At 44.2% G+C, this 16629-nt stretch overlaps 1 protein-coding gene across 11 annotated transcripts in view; it reads left to right on the top strand.

The window, feature by feature from the left end:
• Positions 1 to 16629, top strand: part of LOC134225692 (uncharacterized) — a 141373-nt gene that overhangs the window by 12539 nt on the left and 112205 nt on the right. For 5 of the 11 annotated variants that reach the window (XM_062705978.1, XM_062705977.1, XM_062705975.1 and 2 more), the window contains exon 2: positions 240 to 483. The gene's annotated coding sequence lies outside the window, so the exon portion shown is untranslated. Of the gene's footprint in view, positions 1 to 73; positions 484 to 16629 lie in introns of all 11 variants that reach the window. The other 6 variants (XM_062705967.1, XM_062705974.1, XM_062705970.1 and 3 more) reach the window with 2 other exon arrangements.

Below are 16629 nucleotides of genomic sequence, written 5' to 3'. Positions count from 1 at the left end.
GTGTTAGATATGGGCTGAGTGACGGACTTTTTTTTTCGCTCCCTTGGCCTGATATCGCGACTCTGTGACGCAGGAAACTGCGGATAAGTACGGGTGATTGATATCTTTTATGACCTGGTGTGGTGCTGGTGATGGTGTACCAAATCAAACCGACGACGACGGTGGAACGTTTGGCAATTTCGTGCTGGGCAGATTTGGGAAGCGACAAGAAAATAATAAGCCATCATTATCTCTGGTAGAAGCGGAGCAGCAGAAAAACATAAAAGAGTTACAAAAAGTTGCGATTCTGTGTGCGACGGCGCTGGGTGCTAAGTCTGAGCTACTCGCAGTGGTGTGTTAGTGGTTGGATTTGTGTACTCCGATCAATACGAATAAGAAGGCATAAACAACAAGTGCTGGCAGTTTGGTGGATTTTCTTGGAATTTTACTTCGGCCTTGGAAATGAAATGATGGACGGGAGCAGCTTTAATTGAACATAGTGTGGTAAGTCAATATTACATAATTTTAATTACTAGTAGAGGAAACGATTTTTTTTGTATTTTATTTTTTAAACACCTGCATATAAAGGGGCCCTCCTTAGCCGTGCGGTAAGACACGCGGCTACAAAGCAAGACCATGCTGAGGGTGGCTAGGTTCGATTCCCGGTGCCGGTCTAGGCAATTTTCGGATTGGAAATTGTCTCGATTTCCCTGGGCATAAAAGTATCATCGTGCTAGCCTCATGATATACGAGTGCAAAAATGGTAACCTGGCTTAGAAACCTCTCGCAGTTAATAACTGTGGAAGTGCAAAATGAACACTAAGCTGCGAGGCGGCTCTGTCCCAGTGTGGGGATGTAATGCCAATAAGAAGAAGAAGAAGAAGAAGAAGACCTGCATATAAAAGCAGTTTCCAGTTTTTGCATTTAAGCTTAGTATTGATGGACAAATTTTCGAATGATTATTCGTAAGTTAACCCATAATAAATTTCCTTATACATTTTAAATAGGATCGTTACAAGGTCTTAACTTTGACTCCAAATTACTTAGAATTACTTGGGTAAACTTGGACCCCCAAAATATTCCTATAGTGGACACTATTGTGTTTATTTTTTATTAAATTGTAAAAAATCATCTAATTTTAATTTCCATAGCATTTCCAATGCATGTAATTAAATCATAGGACTGTAAGGTAGGTTCTACCGATGGAATTTCATAGCAAAAGATTTACATTGTGCTGTAATAATGCAAAAACGGCTGGAGGGTCCACTATTTGTTGGGGGTCCACTATTGGGCACTTTACCCTAGTTATGTTATGTTATACTAATGACAAACTGGTTGTAGCCGTATCATGGTACAAGAATCTTGAAATAAGTGCCATACCTATTATTGTCTATGTCTTCATGAAAGATGACCTTGAAACTATTTTCTTGACGCCTTGTACCATGTTACAAATACCATCAGGTATCAGGTATCAGAACGTCGGCTCAGGAGGCACGTTCCCCTCAATTTGGGAGAATTGTGCCATCGCCTTCACTGGCCTTTCTCATCATTTACCTGACGGAAAAGGAAGTGAAAAGGGGAAAGGAAGAGGAAATGAAGTTGGAAAGGAGAATGGAACCATTTATAGGAAAGCCAATTATGTAGACTCACACGCATTCAGCTAGGAACTAAAGAGAGGTCACAAAAACTCAGGTGATGTAACAATGGACGAACGTCAAAGACGAAACACAGAGTGCACTGTGAAAAACGCATAATGCGAATCCATATAGGTGACAATCACAAAGTACATTGTAAAAAAAATGCATAATGCGAATCCATATAGGTGGAAGTTTGTTGAAAAACTAAGTAAAACACATATTCATAACCCCACACTCACGTTGAGGATGAACAAGAGTAGCCAAAGCCGAACGTCAAAGACGAGACACAGAGTACACTGTGAAAAACGCATAATGCGAATCCATATAGGTGGCAATTTGTTGAAAACTAAGTAAAACACATATTCATAACCCCACTCTTATTTAACCTCACGTTGAGATTGAACAAGAGTAGCCGAAGCCGAAGCCGAACGCCAAGGACGAGACACAGAGTACACTGTGAAAAACGCATAATGCGAATCCATAAAGGTAACATACACAAAGTACATTGTAAAAAAACGCATAATGCGAATCCATATAGGTGAAAATTTGTTGAAAAACTAAGTAAAAAAACATATTCATAATCCCACCCTTATTCAACCTCAAGTCGAGATTAAACAAGAGTAGCTGAAGCCGAACGTCAAAGACGAAACACAGAGTACACTGTGAAAAGCGCATAATGCGAATCCATATAGGTGACAAACACAAAGTACATTGTAAAAAAAAATGCATAATGCGAATCTATATAGGTGGAAGTTTGTTGAAAAACTAAGTAAAAAAACATATTCATAATCCCACCCTTATTCAACCTCACGTCGAGATTGAACAAGAGTAGCCGAAGCCGAACGTCAAGGACGAGACACAGAGTACACTGTGAAAAACGCATAATGCGAATCCATAAAGGTAACATACACAAAGTATATTGTAAAAAAAACGCATAATGCGAATCCATATAGGTGAAAATTTGTTGAAAAAACTAAGTAAAAAACATATTCATAATCCCACCCTTATTCAATCTCAAGTCGAGATTAAACAAGAGTATCTGAAGCCGAACGTCAAAGACGAAACACAGAGTACACTGTGAAAAGCGCATAATGCGAATCCATATAGGTGACAAACACAAAGTACATTGTAAAAAAAATGCATAATGCGAATCCATATAGGTGGAAGTTTGTTGAAAAACTAAGTAAAACACATATTCATAACCCCACTCTTATTTAACCGTTGAGGATGGACAAGAGTAGCCAAAGCCGAACGTCAAAGACGAGACACAGAGTACAGTGTGAAAAACGCATAATGCGAATCCATATAGGTGACAATTTGTTGAAAACTAAGTAAAACACTTATTCATAACCCCACTCTTATTTAACCTCACGTTGAGATTGAACAAGAGTAGCCGAAGCCAAACGTCAAGGACGAGACACAGAGTACACTGTGAAAAAAAAGCATAATGCGAATCCATATAGGTAACATACAAAACGCACATTGTATAAAACGCATAATGCGAATCCATATAGGTGACAATTTGTTGAAAACTAATTAAAACACATATTCATAACCCTACTCTTATTTAACCTCACGATGAAGTTCTCCATGTCAGGATCGGCTCACAACAGCGTCTGTTCTCCATGTTAGGGGCGGCTGATCATCGTCCGAGTGCCAGCGAGGGACTCTAAGTGAAACTGTGCACCATGGTCCACCGGAAATAAGGAGGAATGGTCCTCCGGAAATTTAGGGGGTTTGGTGTCAGGCCCTGCAAGCCAGCCTTTAAAAATCTTAAGCAACGAACAATCAACAAGAGAGTACGGACCGGAACCATCGGCGAAGACCACTGCGACGAAAAGGGACTAGCGATTGGAAACTCGGTTCGTGGAACTGCAAATCTCTCAACTTCATCGGGAGCACACGCATACTCGCCGATGTGCTCAAGGACCGTGGATTCGGCATCGTAGCGCTGCAGGAGGTTTGTTGGAAGGGATCAATGGTGCGAACGTTTAGAGATAATCATACCATCTACCAGAGCTGCGGCAACACACACGAGCTGGGAACAGCTTTCATAGTGATGGGCGATATGCAAAGGCGCGTGATCGGGTGGTGGCCGATCAATGAAAGAATGTGCAGGTTGAGGATCAAAGGCCGGTTCTTCAACTTCAGCATAATCAACGTCCATAGCCCTCACTCCGGAAGCACTGATGATGATAAGAACGCATTCGACGCGCAGCTGGAACGTGAGTACGACAGCTGCCCAAGCCACGACGTCAAAATCATCATAGGAGATTTGAACGCTCAGGTTGGCCAAGAGGAGGAGTTTAGACCGACTATTGGAAAGTTCAGCGCTCACCGGCTGACGAACGAAAACGGCCTACGACTAATTGATTTCGCCGCCTCCAAGAATATGGCTATTCGCAGCACCTACTTCCAACACAGCCTCCCGTATCGGTACACCTGGAGATCACCACTGCAGACAGAATCACAAATCGACCACGTTCTGATTGATGGACGGCACTTCTCCGACATTATCGACGTCAGGACATATCGTGGCGCTAACATCGACTCTGACCACTATCTGGTGATGGTTAAACTGCGCCCAAAACTATCCGTCATCAACAATGTTCGGTACCGACGACCGCCGCGGTACGACCTAGAGCGACTGAAGCAACCTGATGTCGCCACTGCATACGCGCAGCATCTCGAGGCAGCGTTGCCGGAAGAGGGTGAGCTCGATGGGGCCCCTCTTGAGGACTACTGGAATACAGTTAAAGCAGCCATTAACGACGCAGCGGAGAACAACGTCGGGTATATGGGACGAAGTCGACGGAACGATTGGTTCGACGAAGAGTGCAGACAGATTCTGGAGGAGAAGGACGCAGCGCGGGCGGTCGCGCTGCAGCAAGGTACCCGGCAGAACGTGGAACGTTATAGACGGAAGCGGAGACAGCAGACCCGCCTTTTTCAGGAGAAGAAACGCCGCCTGGAAGAAGCGGAGTGCGAGGAGATGGAACAGCTGTGCCGTTCTCAAGATACACGCAAGTTCTATCAGAAGCTCAACGCATCCCGCAAAGGCTTCGTGCCGCGAGCCGAAATGTGCCGGGATAAGGATGGGAGCATCTTGACGGACGAACGTGTGGTGATCGAAAGGTGGAAGCAGCACTACGAGGAACATCTGAATGGCGCTGAGAGTACAGGCAGTGAAAGCCAAGGCAGCGGAGGAGATGACTACGTCAGTTCAGCGGACGATGGAAGCCAACCAGCCCCCACCTTGAGGGAAGTTAAGGATGCCATTCAACAGCTAAAGACCAATAAAGCAGCTGGTAAGGATGGTATCGGAGCTGAGCTCATCAAGATGGGCCCGGAAAAGCTGGCCACTTGCCTGCACAAACTGATAGTCAGAATCTGGGAAACCGAACAGCTACCGGAGGAGTGGAAGGAAGGGGTTATATGCCCCATCTACAAGAAAGGCGACAAACTGGAGTGTGAGAACTTTCGAGCGATCACCATCCTTAATGCCGCCTACAAAGTGATATTCCAGATCATCTTCTGTCGTCTGTCACCACTAGTGAACGAGTTCGTGGGAAGTTATCAAGCCGGCTTCGTTGACGGCCGCTCGACAACGGACCAGATCTTTACTGTACGGCAAATCCTTCAAAAATGCCGTGAATACCAGGTCCCAACGCACCATTTGTTCGTTGATTTCAAGGCGGCATACGACAGTATAGACCGCGTAGAGCTATGGAAAATTATTGACGAGAACAGCTTCCCTGGGAAGCTTACCAGACTGATCAAAGCAACGGTGGATGGTGTGCAAAACTGTGTGAAGATTTCGGGCGAACACTCCAGTACGTTCGAATCGCGACGGGACTAAGACAAGGTGACGGACTTTCGTGCCTGTTGTTCAACATTGCGCTAGAAGGTGTCATGCGGAGAGCCGGGTGTAACAGCCGGGGTACGATTTTCAACAGATCCAGTCAATTTATTTGCTTCGCGGATGACATGGACATTGTCGGCCGAACATTTGCAAAGGTGGCAGAACTGTACACCCGCCTGAAACGTGAAGCAACAAAAGTTGGACTGGTGGTGAATGCGTCAAAGACAAAGTACATGCTTGTGGGCGGAACCGAGCGCGACAGGGCCCGCCTGGGAAGCAGTGTTACGATAGACGGGGATACCTTCGAGGTGGTCAAGGAATTCGTCTACCTCGGATCCTTGCTAACGGCTGACAACAACGTTAGTCGTGAAATACGAAGAAGCATCATCTGTGGAAGTCGGGCCTACTACGGGCTCCAGAAGAAACTGCGGTCGAAAAAGATTCGCCACCGCACCAAATGTGTCATGTACAAGACGTTAATAAGACCGGTAGTCCTCTACGGACATGAAACATGGACAATGCTCGAGGAGGACTTGCAAGCACTCGGAGTATTCGAGAGACGGGTGCTTAGGACCATCTTTGGCGGTGTGCAAGAAGACGGTGTGTGGCGGCGAAGAATGAACCATGAGCTCGCCCAACTCTACGGCGAACCCAGTATCCAGAAGGTAGCTAAAGCCGGAAGGGTACGATGGGCAGGACATGTTGCAAGAATGCCGGACAGCAACCCTGCAAAGATGGTGTTCGCTTCCGATCCGGCAGGTACGAGACGGCGTGGAGCGCAGCGAGCGAGATGGGCAGACCAGGTGCAGAACGACTTGGCGAGCGTGGGGCGTATCCGAGGATGGAGAGATGCGGCCTCGAACCGTGTATTGTGGCGTCAAATTGTTGATTCAGTGTTATCTGTTTAGATGTTAACTAAATAAATGAAATGAAATGAATGAAGTTGAATAAGGGTAGCTGATTATCTCGGAGAAGTAAAAAGTCAACTACGCCATATCTCCGGTTAGCGCAGCGAGGGCTAAAATACTGTGAAGGGGGCCCTGGTGCTTCACAGGCTCCGTTTGCGGTTAGGTTCTTATTAGACCCCCCTAACCATTCATTCGTAGGCACGGTAAGCATAAAGCCGCATCACACCGAAAATTAGGGGTCGCCTGTATGGTGGACTTTTACCACTGGAACAGGCAATCCGTAATGTTATTCTTAGCCAGATAACCAGCTGCCGACACCACACGGCTATCTAGGCTGTTCGTGGAGAGAAGTTGACATTGACTTTACGTCAACTCTCAATGTGGCCGAACAGCCGACCAAAAAGATTTACATTGTGCTGTTGTGGTCTCTCCGGCCAACGGAGCGGAATAATTGAAGAGACGGATAATTCCAATTTTTTAACGATTTATTGACGGTTGTTAAAAAATTCCTATAATTGGATAAATCAGTTTCATACAGGCCACATTGAGTTGGTCCTACTTACGTTTAGTATATCACGTCACGCTTTTCTACCGTCCTATTTCCCTCAACTATTCGTTAGCTATAAACCTAGTAACTATTCAGAAGCTTGATTAGCTTTAATTGTTTTTGACCGAATTATTCATAAGGCTTACATTGAATTTATGTATCCAACATGTGTGTAAACTAGGGTTATAATTGGTTGGTCGGGTCACCGTTCTAGAATTCAGAAAACTATAAAGAAATTCAAGAAACTAACTTAGAAATTCAAGCAAACGCTAAAACATCGAGGTTTTACAAGTTAGAGATCTAATTACCTCAAGATTGTAGTAATGATTAACAATAATATAGAAATATATAATTTTAGGAATTGAGATCGCATAAACTCTTGTTTTGGCTAGAATATCCCACTACTTTTTCTTCTTGCTCTCATTCATCGTTCCCTTATCCTCAACTGACGTTCAGTGTCTGTCATCGTTTGACTGATCCGGGTTTGAAGAATGATCGTTTAGATGCGAGGGGTTAGAAAGCGAATCGTTCTGGTGGACCGCGTCGACCAGGGGGTCGTAACACTCCCCCCCAGGTACACCAGTGCGCTGGTTAACGACTGTTTCGCGGAACACATCCAGAACAGCAATCTTCGTTGAGGGACGCTCATATACTCCTGTCACGGTCTGTACTGCCACCGATCTCACTTGACCATCCTTCGCTTGGTTGACGGATATTACTCGACCCTTCGGCCAACAATTTCTGGGAAGTTCTGGATCTACTACAAGCACGATATCGTTCACCTCAATTGGTTTGACATTGATAAACCACTTCGTACGTTTTGTTAGTTCAGGCAAGTAGTCGCGAACCCAACGTTGCCAGAAAAGATCTGCTTCCCTTTGTGACTCCCGCCAAGTTCTGCGCAGTATCATAGTTCGATCGTCCAAACGCGTAGCTGGTTTAAGTCCACTAGATGATCCTAAGATAAAGTGATTTGGTGTAAGCACCGCCGCGTCGGGGTCATCCAAGGGAACATGCGTCAAAGGACGTGAGTTGACGATGTTCTCTATTTCAGCCAAGGTGTTGCGTAAGACTTCATCAGTCGGGTGCCGAGTTGGTAGCATAGCTTTCAAATTCACTTTTACCGTCTGGATTAGCCGCTCCCATGCACCTCCCATATGAGGAGAGGCAGGTGGTAGAAACGTCCATGCTGTGTGTTGACTGGTTATCTCCTTGATGACATTCTCTTGATCCATACCTTTCAAAGCTTCGTTCAGTTCCTTGCTGGAGGCAATGAAATTGGTGCCTCTATCACTATAAATTTAAATTGGCACCCTCGTCTTGCCATAAAATTTCTCAACGCCAAGATACATGAGTTTGCATTTAGAGAATGAGCAATTTCTAGGTGAATCGCTCTGATCGTTAAACACGTTATCAGGACTCCCCAACGCTTTTCATTTCTTCTTCCTACTGTCACTACCATGGGACCAAAATAATCTATACCAACGTATGAGAAAGGTCTGGTATATGCAGCCAGCCGAGCGCTTGGAAGATCTGCCATCATTGGAGGCTTAGGAGTTGCACGATCGTTTCTGCACTTCTGACAATCCGATTTGATTTTTCGAAACAATCCCCGTATTTTAGGAATCCAGAATACTTGCCGCAGTTCGTTCAAGACAGTTTCATGATTACGGTGATTGTACCGCCGGTGGTAATCTCGTACAATTAACTTCGATATATGTTGGTCTTTGGGAAGTATTATCGGATTTTGTGCGTCGGAGCTAGCATACTCACATGCACTTATTCTTCCACGCATTCTCAGTACATGCTCGCCATCTAGGAATGGATTCAGAGTGAATATGGAGCTAGATTTCGGCAACTTCTGATCACCTGCAGAGTTCGATAGAAGCCGTATTTCTTCCGAGAATGATTTGTTTTGCGCCTGTCGATAAAGCATGTTAGAAGCATGTAACAATTCATCTTTGGTCAGAGGTCCTGTGTAGCGTTCGACGCTTTTGCCTTCCGGCGGATATTAGCGATGAACCTGAGTACCGTTGCAGCGGTGCGTAATAAACGATTCCACTCCGAAAATCGATCCACTACGAACCAGGACTGTACGGTTAGCTTGTGATGACATAGATTAGCTCGTAGTTCTTCTTTAGTTGTGTTGGTATTGAACGGTTCACATGGCCATGTGTCTGCTGGGTTCCACAATAATTCGGGTCCTCTGATCCATCTTCTCTGGCTGCCCAATTCAATCGAACGTTTCCACTTCGTTGCTTCGTCGGCTACGTTGTCCTTTGAACAAATCCATCTCCAGCTGACGATTTCCGTTGTATCCAATATTTCGCTTACCCGCCAGGCGACGTATGGAGAATATTGACGATGGTCAGAGCGTAACCAACATAAAACATCTCGAGCATCTGTCCAGAAGTATCTCTCGTTGATTTTAATCGACAAGGCTTGCGATATTGAGTTGGCAAGTCTGGTACCGAGCACAGCACCTTGTAGTTCTAACCTTGGGATAGAAACAAATTTTATGGGCGCTACACGAGATTTGGCGCCGACGATAGCGCACTCTATTGTGTTGCCTTGTTGGAAACGTAAATAAGCAACTGCCGCATAGGCCAGCTCACTGGCATCCACAAATGTGTGGAGCTGTATTAGTGTATCCGAGTTAATCGTTGTCAGTGACCGATAGCAACGAGGAATGCTTATCTCTTGCAATCTCTGAAGTATTCGTAACCATTGTAGCCATTTCTCATTTAGGTCGTCTGGTATCTCGTCATCCCATTTTACTGCAGAACGCCAAATCTCCTGGAATAGTATCTTGAGTTGAACGAGTATGTTCGATAACAGGCCCAGGGGTCGAAAATCGCCATAAGAGTACGGAGAACCTCTCTTTTCGTAGGCTTCCTTTCTCCTGATAATAGTCTACCATCATGTTTGGGTGAGAGTCTATAGGTGAAACTGTCCGTGACTGTGCACCACCACATTCCAAGCACTTTCTCCGTAGCAAGATCCGATCCAATGCGAATGTTTTTCTCATCCGTCTTCCCTTGATGCAACGCTCGAAGAACTTTTCCTGAGTTCGAAATCCAATTCCGCATTTCGAACCTAGCTCCAGCATGAATGAATCGAACATCTTTTGCTAACTGAATAGCTTCATCCTCGGTTTCGACGCTGGCCAACATATCGTCGACGTAATGCTGTTTGGTTATTGCTTCGACTGCCTTCGGAAACTGCCCAGCGTACTTCTTCGCGTTCATATCCTTGACATATTGGGCACAACTAGGTGAGCAACAAGCCCCGAATGTCATTACTTGTGAAACGTAGGTACTAGGCTCTTCGTCCTCGAGGTCATCTTTCCAGAGAAATAGTTGGCAATACTGGTCTTCTTCCGCGACTCGCACTTGCAGAAACATTTCTCGTATGTCTCCACTGATACCGATCTTATTCTCTCGAAATCTATATAGAACGTTGTTGAGAGGTACCAGTTGATCTGGCCCTTTCACTAGCATTGAATTCAGCGAAATGTTTCCTGTCTTTGCTGCGCAATCCCAGACTATACGCAACTTCCCCGGCTTGTTTGCATTGAACACGGGAAATATCGGGATATACCAAACTCGTTGCGACAGTTTTTGAAGCTCCCACTTTGCAAGTTTTCTAATGTATCCTTTTCCTTCATAATCCTTAATTTTGTCACGTAGAGCTGTGGCTAGCTCTGGCTGTCTTTTTCATCCTGGACTCTAAGCAGCGATGTCGTCGCAAGGCTACTGGCTTGCTGTTAGGTAAACGAAAATCATCATATTTCCAAAGTAGGCGTGTTTCATACTGTCCACTGTCTGTCTGGATTATAGCATCCAAGAAATTCAAAGCTCTGCGATCATCTCTGGATAGTAACGGCTTATCAGGTTTCGTAACGCCAAGTGCTTCTATGGACAGGTATTCTCTGATTGTTTGATCTAAAAAATCATCAGACCTTTCGGTACAACTGCATATTCGCACACTGTGGTAGGCTAATAATAAGCCGTCTTCATCTGAACCTCCGTGGAGAACCCATCCGAGCCGAGTTTTCGTGGCAACTGGTTCGTGTGGCTTTCCCTCCCGCCCTTTTAGGGGGTAGCTGAGGTTTGCGTTGTTTATTCCTATTAGCAATCGTGGTTGAGCGTTCTGATACGATTCTACCGGTAGTCCTCGCAGATGCTTGTATTGGCTTGAGAGTTCTGCTACGTTGACTGTCTGATGGAAAAGATCTAGAGAAGAAACCGTATGTACTCCTTGAAGTTGGTACTTTCTTCGGCTATGTTGAGTTCCAGAGATTTGAACATCAACCCTAACGGACTCGCATTCGGAACGACCCATGTTTCCTGTCCACTTGAGGCAAATTGGTTCATGCGTTCCTGTTAACTCCAATTCCGTGACGAGTGCTGCATCCATCAGTGTATAAGAAGATCCATCATCAAGAAAGGCGAAGGTTTTCACGTGTTTCACTGGGCCGTAGAGAATTACAGGAACTACTCGGAAGAAGCTCTTGTTACTGATCTGGTGGTGAATGTTGCATTCTTTTTCAACTGGTTTGGCACTTGTGGACTCCTGATTCTCGAAAAACGCATCGGACTTATCTGGATTTGTTTTGGGGGTTGAGTCGCGAAGATCGTTATGCAGAAGTGGATGGTGTTTGAATTCACATCCATTCTTGCCACAGATTTGCTGCGATCTACAGGCTCCTTTGTGTTCTTTGAGGCATTTCCGACACAATCCAAATTCTTTGACCACAGCCCATCGTGCATTATAGCCTAGCTCCTCGAATCGTTGACATTTCTCGATACTAGAACAATTGCCTTTGCATACTAAACATGGTGAGACAGCTTTCCGTTGCTTAAATGATTGGCCTGCCTCTTTTGGTGTGTCAACATCCTCAGTATGAGCGTTCAAAAAGATTTGATTCTTTACCGGTCGATGAACCTTTGCCTCACTTGATGTTCCAGCGAGTGGACAAATGTCTTCTGCAAGTTCGTATAACCATCCAGAAAAGATAGACAAGTTAACAGTAGGAAAACTGCGTCGATATCTTGCCCAATCCAGCTTGATTGCTGATGGTAACTTGTTCACTAGCTCACGAAGTAGCGCCACATTATAAGAATATTCATCTAATTGACAAGCTTCAATTGTTGCACACAAATTTTGAACAGCAAGAGCATATTCGACTATCGTGTCCAATTTGTCGGCTTTAGGAGCTGGCGTTGCGATGATTTTGTCCATCAGGTTTTGCACGATGACTTCTGGGTTTCCGAAGCGCATTCTAAGAGTTGAGATAATCTGCGTTACATTCATCGGATGCATTAACATGCATCTAACAGCTTCGAACGCCTTCCCTGTTAGACACTTTTGTAAGCGAACAAGGTTCTCTTCTGCCGTAAATCCACACATGCTTGTTGTTGTCGTGAACGAAGAGAAGAAGAGAGGCCATTCTTCTGGAGTCCCGTTGAAGGAGGGTAAATCTCGTGACACAGCTTGACGAGCGACAACTTGACTACGAGTTAGATTATTCGACTCATTACCCTCGGACATGATATGTGTGTGTGACAAACGTCCAAACCCAGGGGAATTTGTGCATCTCGTTCTTCTTTCTGGATGGTTACTCATATTTGGTAGATGCATTCCTACACCTGCAGCATGAGGCTCGAATGCTGAAGCTTGACCAGGATGGTTATACGGTGTTTGCCCTGCTATATTTAATCCTTGTATTTCCGGAAGTTGTTGTGAATGCAATTCCTGTTGAACAAGCCTTTGTTGTCCAACACGTCCGCTACCATTAACCCACTCATCCACTCGATCGTTAAGTTCATTGCCTTCAACTTCTGCAACAGACGCCGAATCACTGGCAATCTCCAACAGTATGGCATGTCGTCTGCGGAGATATTCGCGCTTCCTTGCATTCTCCTCTTCCTGCAGCTTTCTCTCCTCGTCGAGCAATTCTAACTCCAACTCTAACTGCTTTTGTTTTGTAGATCTTCTCGAAGCTCCAGAGTGCTGACTCGATGCTTCCTCGAAACCTTGACACTTGTTGTTCCGAGGCTTTCCCGACAATGATTTCAGCGATCTGTTTGAGGTCTGACCTATTAGCGTTCCGCTAGTTGGAATTATTGTGCTTGATGCTAAGGGGATGTTCGAAACTGCCAGAATCGGTTGTTTCAATCCTGATGGCACTGTGAGACACTGGTTTGCACTTGTTATCACTCCCGAAAACGTATTCGTAGCACGCGCGTTTGTCTGCAGCAGCGGAGGTGTAAACGTATGAGGTGGTACTAAATTAGAAGCAACAACGTTGCAAGTGCTTGGCGCTAAATGCGTGTTGGATGACGGGCCACCGGGAATTACCGTAGAGATTCTTGATGGATTTAATAAACTTAGAGATAGTGGTGGAAACATCGTATTGGTGTTAGCGTGCATTAACAGCTCGTTCACATTTGTACTTGTTGTAGCGCTTGGCAAAGTGGGTATACTACTTGGCATTTGGGGAACGAGATTCAAAGGCACCGATGTCACCCTAATGGCGGGACACGGAAGAGATGACGTACTCACGTCGTTTTCCGTAAAGGCAACATGGGATGTAATTTTTGGTTTGGCTCCTTTAGCAGCGAACTGGCAATTAGAGCAAAGCCAATCGCGGTCTGCGACATCCTGGCCCACGTCCACACATTGAAAATGATACCAATTGTCACATCGATCACATTGGACCATCCGAGAGTCGTCATTCTCATTGCAGCACTTACAGTTCCTCTGATCGCCAGCGGCCTTCTTTGCGGATCCGGTTGGGGAGCGACCTTCTCGGGATGCGGAACTTCTCGTCTTGATTGGTGTTCGTCCTAGCATCGTTCGTAATGACCATAAACGAATTTTTTAATTTGTGGTCTGTCCGGCCAACGGAGCGGAATAATTGAAGAGACGGATAATTCCAATTTTTTAACGATTTATTGACGGTTGTTAACAGGATTTGTGTACAGGTCACATTGAGTTGGTCCTACTTACGTTTAGTATATCACGTCACGCTTTTCTACCGTCCTATTTCCCTCAACTATTCGTTAGCTATAAACCTAGTAACTATTCAGAAGCTTGATTAGCTTCAATTGTTTTTGACCGAATTATTCATAAGGCTAACATTGAGTTTATGTATCCAATATGTGTGTAAACTAGGGTTATAATTGGTTGGTCGGGTCACCGTTCTAGAATTCAGAAAACTAAAAAAAAAAATCAAGAAACTAACTTAGAAATTCAAGCAAACGTTAAAACATCGAAGTTTTACATGTTAGAGATCTAATTATCTCAAGATTGTAGTAATGATTAACAATAATATAGAAATATATAATTTTAGGAATTGAGATCGCATAAACTCTTGTTTTGGCTAGAATATCCCACTACTTTTTCTTCTTGCTCTCATTCATCGTTCCCTTATCCTCAACTGACGTTCAGTGTCTGTCATCGTTTGACTGATCCGGGTTTGAAGAATGATCGTTTAGATGCGAGGGGTTAGAAAGCGAATCGTTCTGGTGGACCGCGTCGACCAGGGGGTCGTAACAGCTGTAATAATGCAAAAACGGCTGGAGGGTCCACTATTTGTTGGGGGTCCACTATTGGGCACTTTACCCTAGTTATGTTATGTTATACTAATGACAAACTGGTTGTAGCCGTACCATGGTACAAGAATCTTGAAATGAGTGCCATACCTATTATTGTCTATGTCTTCATGAAAGATGACCTTGAAACTATTTTCTTGACGCCTTGTACCATGTTACAAATACCATAGGTGTGTCCTTAGTATTATATAGCTATGTCACGGTAGAGTTTTTTGTGGGTGCATTTAAATAAAAAAAATCATAAGTCATGCTAATGACGAAAGCAAAATATGATTCGCAGAAAAGGGATTCTCTACCAATAACACATGCGGTTTTATTCCTTCTTAACCTGAAACAGATCCCTACATGTTGATAGTAGTACTAGATAAAAGTTGTTTCAATTCGTCGATTTGACCAATCGTGTCTCGTGGTACAGTTGCTCCTTCTCTTCTCGGTCGATCAGTCTGTTTTTTTCCTCCAAAAAATGGAATTTCGTCTGTTCCGCGCCCGTTTGTATTCGTGCCAAGGTAAACCACGTGCGGTGTTGCAGCGATCTCGCCCATGCTTCATTCTTCTCCTCCACTAACTGCTCACATTCGCCGTCATATCAGTCGTGAAGTCTGTTTTTAAGGTCTTTCAAAAATTAAAACTGTTGTACAAACCACATTTCTTGACCGATTCCTTCACCACAAGTTGCATTCGATCCGGATGAATTCTAATTTTTGATTTATACTGGATTTGTGTCAATCCTCAGTACGGTTCCAGAATTATTCCAGAATCCGTTGGGATCAGTTGTCCCCGGAAATACAAACAAATTTAAGTCAAAACAGGTCGTGTGACACCTCAAACTCCGTGATTTCACAAAACAATGGTTCAACACAGGCTCAATTCTGCCACAATCCGGGTGCGGGGTGACCTCCGGAATGGAAATTTCCTAAATTGAGTCAAAATAGTTCGTGCTACACCTCAAACTCATGATTTCACAAAGCAATGATGGGAATGACATTTTGAGGGTTCCTGACCCATTCGAATCTAATCCTTCCATAATCCGGAGGCCTACCTAAATGTCCATTTCCTTAATTGAGTCAAAACAGGACGTAATTTCACAAAACAATAATAAGAATAATATGTTGAGGGGTTCCTGGGCCACTTAAGTTCAATCAATCACATCAGCCACAATCCAGAGGACTAATTGAGCATTTTCTAAATTGAGTCAAAGCACAAAGCAGAAACATATTTTTGGGGTCACTGGGCTGCTTGGATTCAATTCGGTACAAAAGTGGCACAATCCGCAGGACTCACGGAATGGCCTAAATTGAGTCAACAGCTCATGTCACATTTCAAACATCATGATTTTACAGGAAATAATAATCTAAGAGTTCCTGGGCCACTTGGGTTCAACCCGGTTACTTCAGCAACAATCGAGGTCTTCGGATTCGGACAGCAGTTTTAATTTTTGAAAGTCCTTAAAAACAGACGTCAGTGTCGGAAAGGTTAAAATTTAATCAAAATATGTAATGTGCAATACCTCAATCTTCATAATTTCAGAAAAAACCCATCTTAATACACCGAAAAGTGATACTGCCTTTCTCGCATTTAGCCAAGACACCAACCTTATATGGGTTCACTGAACCATTTTCTTAATAACTTTTGAACCCAACGACTGATCGTCACAAAATTCAATTGTGATCTACAAGCCCTTACCACCTTTCGGATGCAACTTGTTGCGAGAAAATCGGTTAAGGATTACTATATGAAAAGTTGTCTAATGTTTTACTTAGCTTTTGTGCACACACATACATACACACATGTGCTCAGTTCGTCGAGCTGAGTCGATTGGTATATAACACTATGGGGCTCTGAGGCTTCTATAAAAAGTACGTTTTTGGAGTGAAATGATAGCCTTTCGGTACAACTTTGTTGTACGAGAAAGGCAAAAAGTTGGAAATAATATTCTTAGGATCCCTGGGCCTTTTGGGTCCAATCTAGCCACATTGGGCACAATCTGGGGGCCTACAGAATGGGCTTTTCCAGATTCATTAGACATGGTTTTACAACTTGGGCTGCTGGGCTCAATCCAGTCATATCGACCATATTC

The sequence above is a fragment of the Armigeres subalbatus genome, chromosome 3, assembly GCF_024139115.2.
Source record: "Armigeres subalbatus isolate Guangzhou_Male chromosome 3, GZ_Asu_2, whole genome shotgun sequence".
NCBI classification, from domain to species: domain Eukaryota; kingdom Metazoa; phylum Arthropoda; class Insecta; order Diptera; family Culicidae; genus Armigeres; species Armigeres subalbatus.
Note: the sequence above shows the minus strand (reverse complement) of the source record. Positions and strands in the feature narration are given on the sequence as shown.